The sequence below is a fragment of the Lithobates pipiens genome, unplaced genomic scaffold, assembly GCF_037356315.1.
Source record: "Lithobates pipiens isolate NorthernLeopardFrog02 unplaced genomic scaffold, aLitPip1_a1.2 Scaffold_19, whole genome shotgun sequence".
Taxonomy (NCBI): domain Eukaryota; kingdom Metazoa; phylum Chordata; class Amphibia; order Anura; family Ranidae; genus Lithobates; species Lithobates pipiens.
Genome location: NW_027507764.1, coordinates 546,524,158 through 546,541,621, shown reverse-complemented (window position 1 = coordinate 546,541,621; position 17,464 = coordinate 546,524,158). Strand labels below are relative to the sequence as shown.

Here is a 17,464-nt window from a genome sequence, read left to right as displayed (position 1 = left end):
ACAAATGTCTGTTGTCAGATTTTTCGATCGTGTGTGCACAAGTCTGTCGGACAAAAGTCCAAAGTACAAACACGCAATGCTCGGAAGCAGAAGCAGTCGGTCTTGTAAACTATTGTTCGTAATGGAGAATTAACATTGGTGACGCGACAAACTCCAAATGCAGCGCACATTCTCTTCTTCTTTAATTGGGATAATAATGAAGCTGTTTTTCTGGTGATACTGATGGAGTTATTGCAAACAAATTTTCAAAGGCTTTTTTTTCTAGTGATATCAAGAATAATATTATTATGTTTTTTTTTTTTTTTTATTTGGGCAAGTTACCAAAACACCATTATCCCGTAGTTTTTTTTGAAAACTGACATTTTATTGAAATTTCAAGGGAAACAAAGAAATCAAAGAAGGAACAATAAGGCACAGGTAATAAAAGCAAACGGTCACAGACCACAGTAAGCAAAGGCATAGTATACAGCATTGCATCAACTCAAGCAGTACATTACAATGACACTCCGTTACCGGGAGAGTTAGATTCCTGCAGCCCGCTACTGGTCAATTGAACAAACCTTTCAGAGAACAAAGAAAAAAAAAAAAAGGGGGGGGGGAAAGAAGGGAGCTTAAGGAGAAAGAAGGAAAATAGGAAAGGTGAACAAGAACACGAAGAGTCGTGCGAACAGCCCTAGAATGGGAGAGAAAAGGTGCAGATTAGAAAAAGAACAAAAAAGAAAAGAAAAGGGAAGTAAAAGAAAGAAGAGTAAAGTAAAGGACGCCCCCTCCGACCCCACGCCCCCCCCCCCTTTACACGCAGAAGGCGGGTGCCTCCATCCCATCCCAAAGATCCCATACCTTGTTATGTTTGTCAAGCGTATTATTTAGAGAAGCTGTAAGATATTCCATACGCCTGACGTCCCTAATTCTAGTGTGTAACTCAACTAGTGAAGGGATCTCCCGTTTCTTCCATTTTAGGGCAATTAGGCAGCGCCCAGCCGTCAACACGTGGGCTAACAGGGATTGGGAGGATCGGGAGAATGTGGCAGGAGGGAGGCCCAGGAGAAACAGCTTGGGGTCTAACGGCACTTGTGCCTCAAAGATGGTACATAATAAGGCCCTAACCATTTCCCAATAGGGGATAACTCGTGGACATGTCCAATAAATATGGAACAGTGTCCCAACTGCACTACGGCAGCACCAACAGCGGGAGTCCGCGGAGGGGTAAATAGAATGGAGCAGGGACGGAGTTTGATACCAATGCAGCATAACCTTGTATTGATTTTCCTTATATAAAGTGCAAACAGAGCTTTTGGCTGCACGTGACCAGACCCGCTGCCAGGTCTCCAAAGGCACGGCCTCCCCCAAGTCCCTGTCCCATTTATCCATATACGCGTGCCGCGGTCCCGTCATAGAGGAATCCGCTATTAGAATTTGGTAGGTACGTGAAATCATACCCTTCGGAGACGAGCCCTCCAGGCATACCTTTTCAAACTCAGTTAAAGGGGAGAATTGTAGGGTTGTTGTAAAAGATTGTGCAAAATGGCGGATCTGCAGGTAGCTATAGAACGCTTGTTTAGGTAAATCATATAAATCCTGTAATTCCTGGAAAGATCTAAGTAACTTAGTCCTAGCGTCCACCAGCTGACCAAAACGAAAGAGACCTCTACTAAACCAGGGTTGGGACATTCGAGATGTCAGACTATCCGGAACAGTGGGAGTAAACAAAAAAGAGGTGGCCAGGGAGGTTGGGGAGGACAGCGGATACACTTTTTTGGAGCGGAGCCATAAAGTGCGAACCAGCGCTATTGGTCCCAATGATTGATATTTACTAAGGCTAATGTCCGTGCTCCACAACATGGAGTTAGGATGTGTAGGGGCCAACCACAACTTCTCGATTTGGGACCAGCGGTTATAGGCGTGTAGCGTACTCCACAAAGCTATCGGTCTAAGTTGGGCCGCTAAATAATATTTGGTTATATTGGGGAAGGCTAGACCCCCCTGATTGCGTGGAGCAAATAGTACAGACCGTGCCAGCCGGTGTCTTCCATAGTTCCAAAAAAAACGTAGAAGGTCACCCTGGAGCGACCTAAGGTGCGCCGGAGGGATAGGGATGGGTAGAGTCTCGTAGAGGTAGAGAAGTCTAGGGAGGATGTTCATCTTAATGGTCGCTAACCTGCCAAAGAGGGACAATTTTAGTAATTTCCATTTGGCCAGGGACGTCCTAATGTCCTTAAAAAGTTGGGGGAAATTAGCTTTATATAGAGTCTCATAGGACGGAGTAAGATGTACCCCCAGATATTTCAGAGAGGATGTCTTCCAAGCGTAGCGAAAGGAGTGGGATAGGGTGGACAAAGTCCTCGGGGCCATATTAAGGGCAAGGGCTTCCGTCTTTGAATTATTAATTTTGTAGCCCGAGAGAAGGCTGTAGGCGTCTAATTCTTTATGGAGATTCGGCAGGGAAACATGTGGCTGAGTCAAGGATAGGAGGACATCATCCGCAAACAGGGACACTTTAAAGTCCCTTGTCCGGACCGGGATGCCATGAATGCTCGGGTTTAGCCTTATACGGGCAGCAAGGGGTTCGATGCACAGGGCATACAAAAGAGGGGATAGAGGGCATCCCTGCCGAGTTCCATTAGTGATAGGCAGCACGGGAGAGAGGGCAAACTGGGTCCTAACCAATGTCCGCGGGGACGAGTAGAGGTGAGAGATAGCCTGTAGGAAAGGGCCCTCCACCCCCGCCCTCCGGAGCGTGGCGAACAGGAAGGGCCAGCCTAGCCTATCGAAGGCCTTTTCTGCATCCAAACTAAGGAGTAATGCTTCCGTATTGTTCCTGTTCGCCACCTCCACAAGATCAATCACTCTCCTGGTATTATCCCCTGCCTGACAGCCGGGGATGAACCCCACTTGGTCTTTATGTATCAGTGAGGGCATAAAAACATTCAGTCTGTTAGCCAATAACTTAGTAAAAATTTTTAAATCCGAATTTAGGAGAGCTATTGGCCTATAATTAGAGCATAGAGTGTGATCTTTCCCAGGTTTGGGAAGCACGGTCAGGAAGGACGTTTGCATATCCCTCGGGATGGCTGTCTCGCACATGAAAGCATTAAATAGCGAAGTAAGTCGGGGAAGCAGGATCGGCAAAAAAGATTTATAGTAAAGGTAGGGCAGGCCGTCAGGCCCAGGGGCCTTGTTGTTAGGGAGGGCTTTAATTATGGCCTCTACTTCCTCATCTACAATTGGAGAGTTAAGGCTAGTCAGGGCCGTGGGAGACAGCCTTGGGAGGTCACAGTCCGACAGATATTCGTCAATTGCTTGGGCCAAAGCGGGAGTCGGAGGGTTATGGGGAACGCTCGGGTCATTGTAAAGGGCGGAATAATAGTCATGGAAAAGTTGGGTGATTTTAGAAGGGTGTGAATGCAAAGTGCCAGACGCATCTTTGATGGAAACGGGTGTGGTGACCGCAGTCCTCTCACGGAGTTGCCTTGCTAAAAGTGTATGGGATTTGTTCGCTTTATCATAGAAAGTTTGTCTCAGACGGAGAAGAGCTTTCTCCGTCTTCCCAACCTCTAAGTCTCGTAAGCTCGCCCTAGTGCTCACTAAAGCCCTAAGCGTGTGAACCGCAGGGGATCGCAGGAGGCTGGCCTCCAGATCATGTAACCTGCTGAGCAGAAGCTGTCTCGCCTTGTTTGCGTTCCGCTTCAGGGCCGTAGATAGTGCAATACACTGACCTCTAAACACTGCCTTGTGGCCCTCCCACACCGAGGTCAAAGATACCTCAGGAGAGGTATTTTCGGCAAAGTAGAGCCTCAGAGTACTCTCCAATTCAGACCTGGAAGGATCATGTTTAAGTAAAAATTCATTAAGCCGCCAGTGGCAAGCACGGGAGGAGCCTGAGGCAAGGGCCAGTGACAGAGTAATTGGCGCATGATCAGACCACGAAATCGCCTGGATGTCCGAACTCGTACACGTGCGGAGCGTGGGGGCATTTACAAAGAAATGATCAATGCGGGAGTGGGACTTGTGAGGGTGAGAATAAAACATGAACTGTTTAGCGGAAGGGTACATTGTACGTCATGCGTCAAATAGAGCATACTTTCTAGTCAGCTGGCGGAACAAGGTAGATTTCCTATCATCCATAACACCGGCCCTCCCCGTGCCAACTGAAAGCCTATCTAAAGTCGGGGAGAAGGCCACGTTGAAGTCCCCTCCAACTACCAAAAATTGGTGGGGAGAGGAGTACAACCGTTTAAACACTTTGGAGAGAAAGGGAACCTGGTTGGTGTTGGGCGCATAAATATTACATAAAGTTAAGTTGGACCCCTTCCACGTGCCCCGCAAAATAAGATAGTGACCCAGTGGATCTACATATTGTGAGTGTAGTTGGAAGGGGGAGCCTTGTTTAAAAAGGATCGCTACGCCAGCCCGTTTGCGCGTGTTGGAAGCAAGGTACGTCTGTGGAAAGTGTCTGTGGGCAAACGACAAGGAGCCTGACTTCAGGAGGTGAGTCTCCTGGACGAAGATAATGTCTGCCTTTGAGCGCTTAAACTCACGGAGGGCCAGACTACGTTTAATATTGGAGTTCAGGCCCTTTACGTTTAACGACAGAATCTCAATCATGGTGTAGACCAAAAAAAGAACAAAAAGCATCGCTTACCCCTCCTACCTCTCCCGAACCAGAGCGGCGGAGGTTCCTGCCAGAAATCCATCCAAGGGAGCCCGGGACGTAGGGTCGGAGCAAACCAGAAAGAGTCCAAGTCTCTAGGTAAGAAGGCGTCCAAAGAAATAAGAGAAAAAGAAAGCAAAGAAAAAGGGAGGTTGAGCTCCAGAAAAGGGAGAGAAAACATAACAATAAACCAAACACATAGCGTACTAGCAATCAATAGCATCTCAGCCGACATAAATACGCCAGCATGTAATCCACCCAAAACCGGTGGCATTGAGGGGCTTCCCGAGGGGCCCTCTCTCACGGGCGCGTATACTACACGCCCGCCGAAAGGTGGCCCAACTAGCAAAATCGCCAGATAGGAGGCCAGTCGGGAAACCCAGAGGGGGGTGAAATAGATGACCAAGGAAGAGATACGCAACTCCCTGGCCTGCCTACAGATAAAGCTAAAAAACAAAAAAACAGAACAAAAGAGAGAATAGGGGCCGGCACCTGGCCCAAGTAGTATACAATGGGCAGCACCGCACTTACCACCCTTGGGTAAGCCTGTAACCACAGTCCCACACCGCCAAACTAACAAACAGTAGAACCAGGGAACAGTACAACAGGATGGTAGTCCCCCCCGGGGGAGAACTATGAAAGTTGGGGAAAAACCCAGAGGGGCCCGGGACCTCACAACAGAGCATAAAGGAGTCCCCCGAGCCTGCGCCCCCCAAGAGGAGCGCCGGCAGAGGAGGACCCCCCACAGAATAACCCCAAATAAAGTGACTCCCACCCGCGGGGTAGTGGTTGTGGTAAGGGCATCCCACGCTAAAATATAAAGAAAAAGGGACAAAACAAGTGATAATTAGAAACGCCAACAGCCCCCCCCCCCAGGGCAGCACCCCGCATGAGGGGGGACCACCCCAGGAGGGGAGGGCTCACAGCGTCAAACCCAACTTAAACCTGCAAAAGGCTCAGCGTTAGTAAGACAGCAGACAGTCCATAGTACAAGTTCCAGGATATGATAATGACCACGTTAAGGGCCTAAGCCCGTCGTCCCCGAGACGATGGGGGGGTTCCAGCCGGACCAGGACCCACACGTTTTCGACCCACCACCTGGGTCCAAGGGACTGGACGTGGCGGCGGGACCGGAAGAGGCTCCCAGCCGGGAGTGGGTGGGACGGGAATGTCCAGGTCTCTGCAAAAAGACTGAAGTTCTTCCGGGAATCGGAGAGTTGTTGACCTCCCATCTTTCTTGGCCGTGAGACTAAAAGGAAAGCCCCAATGATAGCGGAAGTCATTTTCACGTAATAGGGACAAAAGAGGCTGCAGGGAACGTCGTTGCTGGAGAGTTAACCATGACAGGTCTGGGAAAAGTTGAATGGAGGCTCCATCAAAATCAATAGCGTGCATGTTGCGGGCCTTACTCATAATCTCTTCTTTAAGAGAGTAATTATGAACTCTACAGATCACATCGCGTGGTTTAGAACCCGGCCCCCGCGGCCGGAGTGCTCTATGGGCCCGATCAAGCTTGATCTTTTGGCGTTCCGGGCGGCCTAGGATATTGTTAAAGATGGCTTGAAGCGTGATGGATAGGTCCTCGTCTTGGGTCGCTTCCGGGAGGCCGCGGACTCTAATGTTATTCCGTCGGCCTCTATTATCCAGGTCCTCAAGATGGCGCTGAAAGTCGCGGAGGGTACTCGCCTGCGAAGCCAGCTGGGAGTGGATGTGGGAGATCTCAAGTTTAGTGCCCTCATTCTCATCTTCCAAGGAGGACACCCTGGTAGAAAGCTGGTGCAAGTCCGTACGTAGTATACTAATCTCAGACCTACAAGTTTCACGGACCTCTTGGATAAGCATACGAAAATCCCGCTTCGTGGGCATACAACGAACATAATCTCTCCATGAGGCGCACGGTTCAGGATCAGAGTCATCTTCCTGAGGGTCTCCAGCATCCCCCGGCAGGCCCGTGGGAGCCGCCCGAACTGCACCAACCCCTGGGGCCGATGGGTCAGGGGGATCCCGTAGTTTTTAAGATCAAAGATACAACTGTGTTGGTGTCCCTTGTCAATTTTACATTGCATTTTATTAAATGTAACTGCCTACTCCCAAACTGCCATTTGAAGTAAAACACACAACCAAGTATTATTCTCCACAATTTTTTTTATTGTGCATTAAAAAAAAATTTGACATTCAATCTGCCAATAGAATTTAACCAAAAAGTGCATTCTATGCATCCAAAAAGATAGAAAATATACCAAATCAAATCATTATTCAACCAAAAAAAATATTTCAAAGCAGAAACTCCAAGGCCAATAATAAATAACATGTTATCTCCTCCGATTTCGCAACATGTCTGGTTGATGAACGGCCGTTCAGAAGCTAACTGAAACGCGCTAAATGAAAACGGCGTAAATAAAAGCGTGAATCAACACTCACCAAACTTCTACTAACATGAAATTAGGAGAAGGAACCCAAAGGGTGGCTCTAAAGAGCTGAAAAACCACATGGTATGTCTAGTATGTTAATATGTTCGTAATTGTTGGCCAACATTTCTGTGACCATGTGTATGCAAGACAAGTTTGAGCCAACACCCTTCAGACAAAATTCCACAGTTTTGTTGTCGAAAAATCTGATCGTGTGTACGGGGCTTTAGACTTGTGGCTGTAAGTGGCAGAATGGTCTCAAAACTAGGAACATCCACAGGTATGCTTTACTGGTTCACAGCTTCAATGTGTTTTGCAGAACTGTGTCTGAAACGTATCTAAAGCCATAACTGCTTTTTTAGGTGTATATTAAATACTAGAGGGTTATCAGCCTTTTAGTTCAGTATTTATACCTGAGGTGGAGGGTCGCACTCTCTTTTTATCCTATTTGTCACTGGGACTTCAAGTAGTTGTAAAAGCTGAAGCCTGTATTACTTTGTGCTGGAAGGATCCTAGACCTCCTTCCATTGCCATGTGGCTTAACAAGGTCAGCAGTATCGGTGCCATAGAGGACTTAGTTCTTACTGAGCAAGATAGAAGGGAACAGTCTATTAAAATGTGGTCTTCTTGGGATTTGTTTGTATATTCAGAAGAGGGGAAGAGGCTACTAGAAAGTTGTTCTGGGGAATGAGGTCCTCCCGTCCCAGGTTTTTAGTTTTTTATTTCGGTCTTATTAACGACGCACATAAGTAATCAATCTCCTCTGGGATTTGTTTGTGTCCCATTTGTTTTTGTTTTTTTGGGGGGTCCATCTGAGTAAACTCTGATACATTATTGGTAGTTTTTGTTAAAAGGTGAAAAACAAGAATGAGTTTGACTGAAGTTGAAATATTATGTCTTGTTGTATTTAACTATAGAATTTTGAGTGATTTGAAATGTACCGATAATATAAGAGATTCTGTATTCATTTTATTGGATATTGATGCTGTAATGGACTCTTAAAGAGAGATTTCACTGTGAAAACAATTATTAAAAGCCAACAGCTACAAATATTGCAGCTGCTGACTTTTAATAAATGGACACTCACCTGTCCCAGGGTCCAACAATGTCGGCAGCCGAGGCCGATCGATCGCTTGGCTCTCGGATGCTGCCGCCGCCATTCTAAGTGAGGGAATGAGGAAGTGAAGCGTTGCGGCTCCACTTCCCGGTTCCCTACTGCGCATGCGTGATTCGTGCAGCGCAATAGGAATGGTCCGCACTGTCTCTGGGACCCGTGTGTGTCCCAGCAGACAGCGCGCAGGGACAGGAAGAGGCATAGACTCTATGCCCGGAAGTGGGTGCAAATACCTGTCTTAGACAGGTATCTGCACCCCCCTCACCCCTGAAAGGTGCCAATTGTGACACCGGAGGGGGGAAGGGTTCCGAAGAGCGGAAGTTCCACTTTAGGGTGGAACCCCGCTTTAAGTTCTCTTTTATAAATAAATAATTTGAAAAAAAAAGCTGAAGGTTTTTTACCTTCATGCATTCTAAGCATGGAGGTAAAACACCTTCTGTGTGATGCTCCCCCTACAGCCCCTCTCTTATACTCACCTGAGCCCCCTCTCAAACCAGTGATGTGCACGTGAGCCTCGGCTGTTCCGGGTCTCTCTCTCTTCATTAGCGGAGACGCAGCAGCTGGAGCCAATGGCTCCCACTGCTGTCAATCACAGCCAGTAAGCATCTTGCTATTAGGAGCACTGGTCAAGGGGGAGGAGTCAGGATCTACCAGCGGGGGACTAAAGAAGAAGAGGACCATGGCTGCTTTGTGCAAAACCATTATACAGAGCAGGTAAGTATGGCATGTTTTTTATTTAAAAAAACAAAAAACCGTTGGAATCATTTTAAAGTGATGGGAAAATCCAAATTTTTAAATACACACTGGGACAGAAATCGAGGAGAAATCTTTTCATCTACGCTACCCTGCAATTTTAACTGTCTAAAAGGAAAATCTGTTCAGTGGGACAGCAAAAAAAACTTACAGGAATGCTAACCATTCTCTATGCCAATGGACTCCAAAGTGAATGCAGCACTCTGCTAGCATTTATCCGGCACTTGGGGATTTATTTTTCTCACTGATTCTAGACACTAATCCTCCCACTGACACCAACAGGGGGCACAGTTCCTGCCATTGACACCAAGGATGGGGCCCTATTCATGCCACTGGCACCAAGGATAGGGCACTATTCTTCCCCTTCATACCAATGATAAGGCACTACTTTTAACACTGATACCAAGGATAGGGCACTATTCCTCCCATCCATAACAATGATAAGGCAATATTTTTACCACTGATACCAAGGATAGGGCACTGTTCCTTGCACTGATACCAATGATGGGGCACTAGTCTCCACACTGACACCAATGATGGGGTATTAGTCCTCCCACTGATACCAGTAATGGGGCACTATTCCTTCCACTAATACCAGTGATGGGACAGTATTCCTCTCACTGATACCAATGATGGGGCACTATTCATCCCAGTGATACTAGTGATGGGACAGTATTCCTCTCACTGATACCAATGATGGGGCACTATTCATCCCAGTGATACTAGTGATGGGACAGTTTTCCTCTCATGGATATCAATGATGGGGGACCAGTCTCCACACTAATACCAATGATGGGGGACCAGTCTCGACACTGATACCAATGATGAGGCACCAGTCTCGACACTAATACCAATGATGAGGCGCCAGTCTCGACACTGATACCAATGATGGGGGACCAGTCTCCACACTGATACCAATGATGGCGCACCAGTCTCGACACTGATACCAATGATGGCGCACCAGTCTCCACACTGATACCAATGTTGGGGCACCAGTCTCCACACTGATACCAATGATGGTGCACTATTCCTCCCTCTGACCAAAGGCGCTATCGAATGTATTTACTCCCACTGACCACTAAACCTAAGATATTGGGGTTGATTTACTAAAGGCAAATCCACTTTGCACTACAAGTGCACTTGTAAGTGCAGTCACTGTAGATCGCTGTAGATCTGAGGGGAAGCTATTGAGGACACTGTCCCCGGACCAAGTCTGTCCCCGGTTTTGTCCCCGGATTTGATTTGAACAGGGGTTGGGGCAATTTCAAAGACAGTCAATGCAGAATTTAAAAAAATTTGAATTACTCCCCCCCCCCCCCCCTGCGCTCTGTCGTTCCTACTAGCTTAAAGGGTGGGGTATATTTTTTTGTTATCTGTGCCCCTTTCTGATGATCATGTGCTGGTCAGAGCGGAGAGAATATTTCTTCAGTTTCAGGTGCATGCCCGTTCCGCTCCTACTCGCATGTTCTTCTGCCTTGGCTCAAGTCCCGGCCAGCCACCTGCCCATCTCCTTGCTTTCCCTGGCGGAGCGATATTCCTCTGCTCCCCACCCAGTAGTAGCCGAGGCCTGGAGAGTAAGACTTGACAGGCTGTGAGGCGACGGGCAGCGAGTCACTAATTGCCGCCATTACTAGTTAAACAAAAATATGTCCCTGGATTTCATTTAAAAAATCTGGTCACCTTACCTTAGATGTCATTTAATTTATAGTTTTCTATCACCTAATGGTTGAATGTCAATGGTAGAAATTAAAGAAGGCAGTAAGTGTGGAAGAGATTCATTCAGGATTTGACGCAGCATCATTTTACAGATTCATGAAAGTTTCTGTCTTCCCTGTGATTCCATCAGCATAGGTGAAGCATTTCCCATAGGCACCCACCTGATCTTGTGTTTTGTCTGTGTGCTGACATTCTGTATGGAGGTGATGGCTCAGGAATTGCTGCAGGATCTTTCAGGTCTACCATTGATCATCATTAGCTGAAGCTAAGTCTGGCAGGGACAGTAGACTTCTCACTGTGTGCTCATGTAAAACATATCAGCTTGTAATCCTCACATGTTTCTACTTTGCCAGGTTCTTAAACTTTCCTGTTTCAAGCTGTCAGCCGTGTAAGATGCATGACTCGTTCATGTCCCTAGCGAGCATCAGCCTGCATGGGGGCCCATCTCACAGATGTTGGCCAGTGCTGGCTATGGGGCTCTTTCCTATGGAAAAGAATTACATGTAGCTACACGTCTTTCTCTAAAGGAATTTTCCTCGTGTGATAAATCAATATGCAGCATAAAAATGTCAACTATTTATTTTTAATGCAGGATGTCTTCATATACATCACATATATCCAATCCATATTTTAAAGGAAACTCGTCTGGGAACACACTAATCTCCTTCTTAAAATGCTTAAAATGTAGCAAATTGGCCCATATTTTATAGGGTTTTTTCAACTTCCTCTGGATCAACTTTAGAGGTTTACCTACTGTCTTTTGGACTATGACAAGTGGCAATAGAAAATGACTTGGCATCAGTGGGAGTAAACAATGTCCCAGGCTTGGTGGTCAGTGGGAGCAATAAAACTACAAAGCACCTGTGGTCAGTATGAGGAAGAATAGTGCCTCATCATTGATGTCAGTGGGAGAAATGGGGCCCCATCGTTGGTGTCAATGAAAAGAATAGTGCCCCATTGTTCATGTCAGTGGAAGGAGTAGTGACCTATCGTTAATGTCAGTGGGAGGAATAGTGCCCCAATGTTGGTGTCAGTGGAAGGAATAGTGCCTTGTATCAGTGGGAGGAACAGTGCCCAAGGGTTGGATGAAGGCAAGCAAAGGACCACATCTGGTCCATGGGCCATCATTTGAAGACCACTGCACTAAACCATTCATTTTAAAAACAATATTCTTACAACATTATGTGTGCATTTAACACATTTTATGCATGTTAGTTACCTGTAAAAGCCTCCCTTGAATTGACATCCAAACGTCCTGCTGAGTTCAGCCATCTTGAATGTGATGTCAGCAGCCCCAGCAGACTTAGAGCTGTCACTCAAGTATCACTTTCAGTATTCCCTTTTTCCATTCTTCTGACATCTACATTAAATTTTATGTAGGTAGTTTAGGGGAGGGGCATAGGAGTTGGTCAAGCACAGACAGTAATTAGACACTCTCTGAAGAGGAGAAAGCTATGACATGACACAAGGAGGGACTGTGCTAAGAAATTGACTCTTTACCAAGAAGTCAAACTTTCTAGCCAGGGCCGTCTTTAAGACAGGTCAAAAAGGTGCAGCTGCCCTGGGCCCTGTCATTGTTGTGGGGCCCAAAGCAGCTGCTTCATACTTGCCAACTATCCTATTTTAAAGTACCTTGTCCCTTGAAGTTTTAGTCATGTGCTGTGTCCCAATATCTCAGTGTGAAGTGCTGCTACTAATGCTGCCCAGCTCTGTCCTATTGTTGTGTGCAGATGACTCACCTGCAGATCCTGTGTTTACATATAAATAACCGGCATTCATATGTAAATAGCGATGACAATACTAAGTAAATAGCTGCGGCCAGCAGCATTGATATGTAAATAAAGGCGGCAGTCATATGTATATCATGATCCCCTGCAGTGAAGAGATGATGTGCTGTAACCTCTAGCAACCAATCAGTGAGCAGTATTACTGTGCAGTAATTACTAGCAACCAATTAACAAACAGAAATCATTTGCTGTAACCTCTAGCAACTAATCAGTGAGCCGTAATGTGTGTTGTAACCTCTAGCAACCAGTCAGTAAGCAGTAATAATACACTGTAACCCCTGGCAACCAATCACAATTGCTGCCTGATCTGATACAGTAAACTGATTTTAAGTCTAGCTGTTATTAAAGCGGTTCTTCACCCTAAAGGGGAAGTTCCGCTAGTATTATCCCTCCCCCCCTCCGGTGCCACAATCGGCACCTTTCGGGGGGCAGGGGGGTGCAGTTAATCCAGGTAACTGCACCCACTTCCGGCCAGACCGCCGCAGACCCCCGCATCGCTCCGACCCCCCCCCTGTTGTGTTCTGGGAAACACACAGTTCCCAGAGACACAGCAGGGGACCATAAGAGAAGCGCAGCGCAACTCGCGCATGCGCAGTAGGGAACCGGGCAGTGAAGTCCTCATGCTTCACTTCCCGATTCCCTGACAGAGGATGGCGGCGGTGGCTGCAGCGAGACGAGCGATCGCTCGTCATCTGCCGCCGACATCGCTGGAACCTGGGACAGGTAAGTGTGATATTATTAAAAGTCAGCAGCTGCAATATTAGTAGCTGCTGGCTTTTAGTATTTTTTTTTAGGTGCAGCTCCTCTTTAATTGTATGTCTAAGAGCATGTGGAGAGCGAAATTTCATGGGGGGGGGGGGGGGGCAAAATAATTTTTTTTTGCCCAGGTTCCAATCAATGTTAAAGACTGCCCTCTTTCTAGCAGTGAAAAGTGAAAAGTTATATTACTACATAATTACATAGTTAGTCAGGTTGTAAAAAGACATACAGTAACTGCAACTTGTTCAACCAATGGAAAAAATAAATAAATAGAGTGAATAAGTAAATGGAAATCCTCAATATACAGAAAACCTATACCCACAAAAGCCCTATGACACATTCATTACTGGTAAAAGAAAAAATATAATTTATAGAAAAGAAAAACAATAAGCATTTCAATTCTTGATTTTTCCTGTGCTTTTAGCTGATTATTTTTTTTTCAATTGAAGTACATGATCTCTTCAAAACATAAGTGGAAGGAGGGGGTAGTGTAAGTGTCAAGAGGGGGTAGGCTTGAACCTATTACTGTTGTAATTGGTCTTCTCGTGGTTCCCTGGCTTGTCTACAGGAAATTCTCATTGATATGCAGATGCCTGCTATTGGCACTATCATCTTGTAATGTGTCTGGGGCCCACAAATTCAGTTCCATCCAAAACAGAATTTTGGGGTTTTGGTTAGAATTGGGAAGAATTAGAACCTCTATATCAGCCTTTCTCTACATTTTTTTACCCTCAGGAAACCCTTTTTACTAAATTGTAGGTCTCAAAGTGGTTTGGTACCTAAAAATGAAAGTTCATGTTATTAAAATCATCAGATAGCATACTATATTATTTACTTACCTTTTATTTCTGATGTTTCAGCTGACTTCCGGGTTGTCCTCCCGTGGGAGTAGGCGTGGCTATCGTCCTCGCAATGGTCCCTGGGAAATTTCCCAAGAATCCATGGGGGACAATGAAAGTTTTTCTTTCCTTGTCACTGCTCTCACTGAGCATGTGCAAGATGGAGCGGAGCATGCTGGGAGCTAGACGTCATCATATACCAGGAAGTAAATGCCTGTGGGCTTCAGACGCCCACAGTTAAAATGGAAAACGCCAGAGCAGGTTTTTATAAGTCATCCTGAGGAAAAGATTTGTCGCGCCGGGGGTCAAATAAACGCCGGAGGTGGATGCCAATCGAAGGTAGCACTCGCCCACCAGTGAGACAGGTAAGAAAAAAATAAAAAAAGAGCGGAATCCCACTTCAAGGAACCCATGCTAAGAGTAGTCTACTATGGTTCATTGTCCCTTCACTGGTGGTGGTTCCTCTCCCCCCCCCCCTTGTGTACCTGTAGTCCGTAAGAAATTTACATAGCTGATTGCGCTGACATTGACAACTTTCTTCCAGGCTTGGCCGAACATGATTTCTAACGGAACCCAAGCTCATGGTGTTCAGTAGGAGAAATTCTCTCCAATAATGGGAAGAATGACCCCATTATAGCCTGGCTCTGCCAAATGCAATTTGACTATGCAGAAAATTTCAGATAGAAGATCAGCTAGCCACAGCTCAAGAAACCTCTAGCCACATCTGGAGGAACCCTTGGATTCCACTGGACCCTGGTCGAGAATGAGTGTTTTATATGTTTTTTATTGCTGTTTTTGTCCCTGGTGAAAATATTTCTTGTCACTTTCTGTCACAACAACCAAACAGGAAGTATAGAAATCTTCCCAGTCAGAACAAAGACAACTTCAAAAACCTGGCAAAGGTTCTAACTTCACCACTTTACTTTGTATGAGAAAATCTTTTTTTTTTTAAAGAAACCACCAAAATCTTACAGAGGTTCTAAGCATTTCCTACTTTGTCCAAAAATAATGTGTTTGCTCAGGGCCGTCTTTAATATTGATTGGGCCCTGGGCAAAAATTTGCTTAGGGCCCCCCTCCCCCCATGCAATTTCGCTCTCCACCTTCTCTGAGACATACAATAAATAGCAGCTAGACTTAAAATCAGTTTACTGTATCAGATCAGGCAGCGATTGCGATTGGTTGCCTGAGGTTACAGCATATCATTACTGCTTACTGACTGGTTGCTAGAGGTTACAGCACTCCTTAACCACTACAATACAGGGCACTTTCGCCCCCTTCCTTCCCAGCCCAATTTTCAGCTTTCAGCGCTCTAGCGCTTTCAGTGACAATTGCGCGGTCATGCTACACTGTACCCAAATGAAATTGTTATCATTTTGTTCGCACAAATAGAGCTTTATTTTGGTGTTATTTATTCACGACTCCGTTTTTTTTTTTGCGATATAAGCGCAAAAATAGCGGAAATTTGGAAAAAAAACAATATTTTCTTTTTTCTATTTGAAAAGAAATCCAATAAAATCAAATTTTGTCATCAATTTAAGCCAAAATGTATTCTGCTACATGTTTTTGGTAAAAAAAATTCCGTTAAGTGTATAATAATTGGTTTGTGTGATCACGGACATATGTACGCAAATGATCATGTACATATGTGTGCAGGTGATCACGTACATATGTGTGCAGATAATCATTGGGACATGTGATTTTAGTGGGACATATGTGGGGGACATGTTTTTATTATTAGGGACATGTGTTTTTATTATTTGGGGACATGTATGTTTTGGGGACATGTGTGTTTTGGGGACATGTGTGGGGACTGTGTGGTGTGTTGTGTGTTTACACTACACTGATGATCAGTGAGTAAAAAGCTGTAAAAAGCAGCCCATACTCACTGATCATCAGCCGGCTGCAGCGTTCTGCTCTCCTCTCCTCAGCGGTGACTTCCGTGTGAGGAGAGGAGAGCCGATTGCCTAGCAACCGGCTGTTTGTTTACATCACATGACGGCCGTGATTGGACACGGCCGTCATGTGATCAGGAGGGCCAATCACAGAGCCCTCCTGCCGATCTGAGATGTGCCGTGTCCGGGTGAATGACGTTCCTGAACGTCCTATCAGGAGTAGACGGCTCCCACCCGGCCGTATATATGCATTGGCCGGGTGGGAAGTGGTTAAGGCTCACTGATTAGTTGCTAGAGGTTACAGCACATGATTTCGGCTTGTTGATTGGCTGCTAGAGATTACTGTATAGTAATACTGCTCACTGGTTGCTGTAGGTTACAGCACATCTTCTCCTCACTGCAGGGGGCATGATATACATATGAATGCTGCCTCATTTACATATCAATGCAGTTGGCCTCAGCTATTTACATATGCATGTCACTGCTATTTACATATGAATGCTGGTTATTTACATGTAAACACAGGGTCTGCAGGTGAGTCGTCTGTACACAACAACAGGACTAAAACCTCAAGGGACAAGGGAATGTAAACTGGGATAGTTGGCAAGTATGAGGCAGCTGCTTTGGGCCCCACAACAATGACAGGGCCCAGGGCAGCTGCCCCTTTTGCCCTGCCTTAAAGACGGCCCTGTGTTTGCTATAGTTGCACTGTCTATGCAAATCAAATTACAGTGGTAGGTGGATGTTGGTGTTCAAAACCACGATCCTTAAAGTGGTTGTAAATCTCAGACATTAAATATGAACAAAGCATATCCATCTGTAGTGTGTGTACTTGTTTCAATGAAGAGCACTGAGTGTCATTTCTGCTGCTTTGTTCCTTTGCTATCAGCATGAATCACTTCTGACAAGTTTTCCTGACACCAAGAGAAAAATGGTGACGGGGAGGAATCTCCAGTAGATTGACAGCCTCAGCTCTGTTCCTGTGTGCTGTGTGGAATCGGCATGTGTTTTCCCTCCAATCACCTCTCAGAGATCTCCACGCTGAGCTCTGCTGAGTGTTATTTTTGCTCTTTGTCCCCTTTTTTTCTGAACTGTCAGACAAGCTTATCAATTCTGGACTTTGAACGGATGAAGAAAAGACTGCAGATAAACAGGTGCAGCTTATGTTTTTCATCTCTGTGTATCACCGGAGTCCAGTCACTTGACTGGGTATATGTAAGGGTTTACAACCACTTTAATGCAGAATGTCCATACTCTTGCTGCATTCCTTGGCATGCTGGTGAAATGAAAAAGGTGAGAAAGAACCTTTCTAGTTTTTCTATGACAGATGGCCGGACCACAGAACTTGTAAGTCAAGAGCTCACTGATTCGTTAGAGACAAGAACTGGCAGCTGATTCAACCTAGCCACATCAATTGACACCTAAAAGACCTGTTTTTTTATGGGAAGACTCTTTCAAAAGCTCCGGCACAGTAGCACCGAGGAAGAGTATCCTTGAAAAATTAAACAGTGCAGCTGCCGCAGAAACTCTTTATAGCGGAATCC

General features: G+C 45.8%; 1 protein-coding gene across 1 annotated transcript in view; it reads left to right on the top strand.

Annotated features, from left to right (window-relative positions):
* Positions 1–17,464, top strand: part of SAMD12 (sterile alpha motif domain containing 12) — a 927,470-nt gene that overhangs the window by 587,742 nt on the left and 322,264 nt on the right. The gene's annotated exons all lie outside the window — the stretch shown is intronic.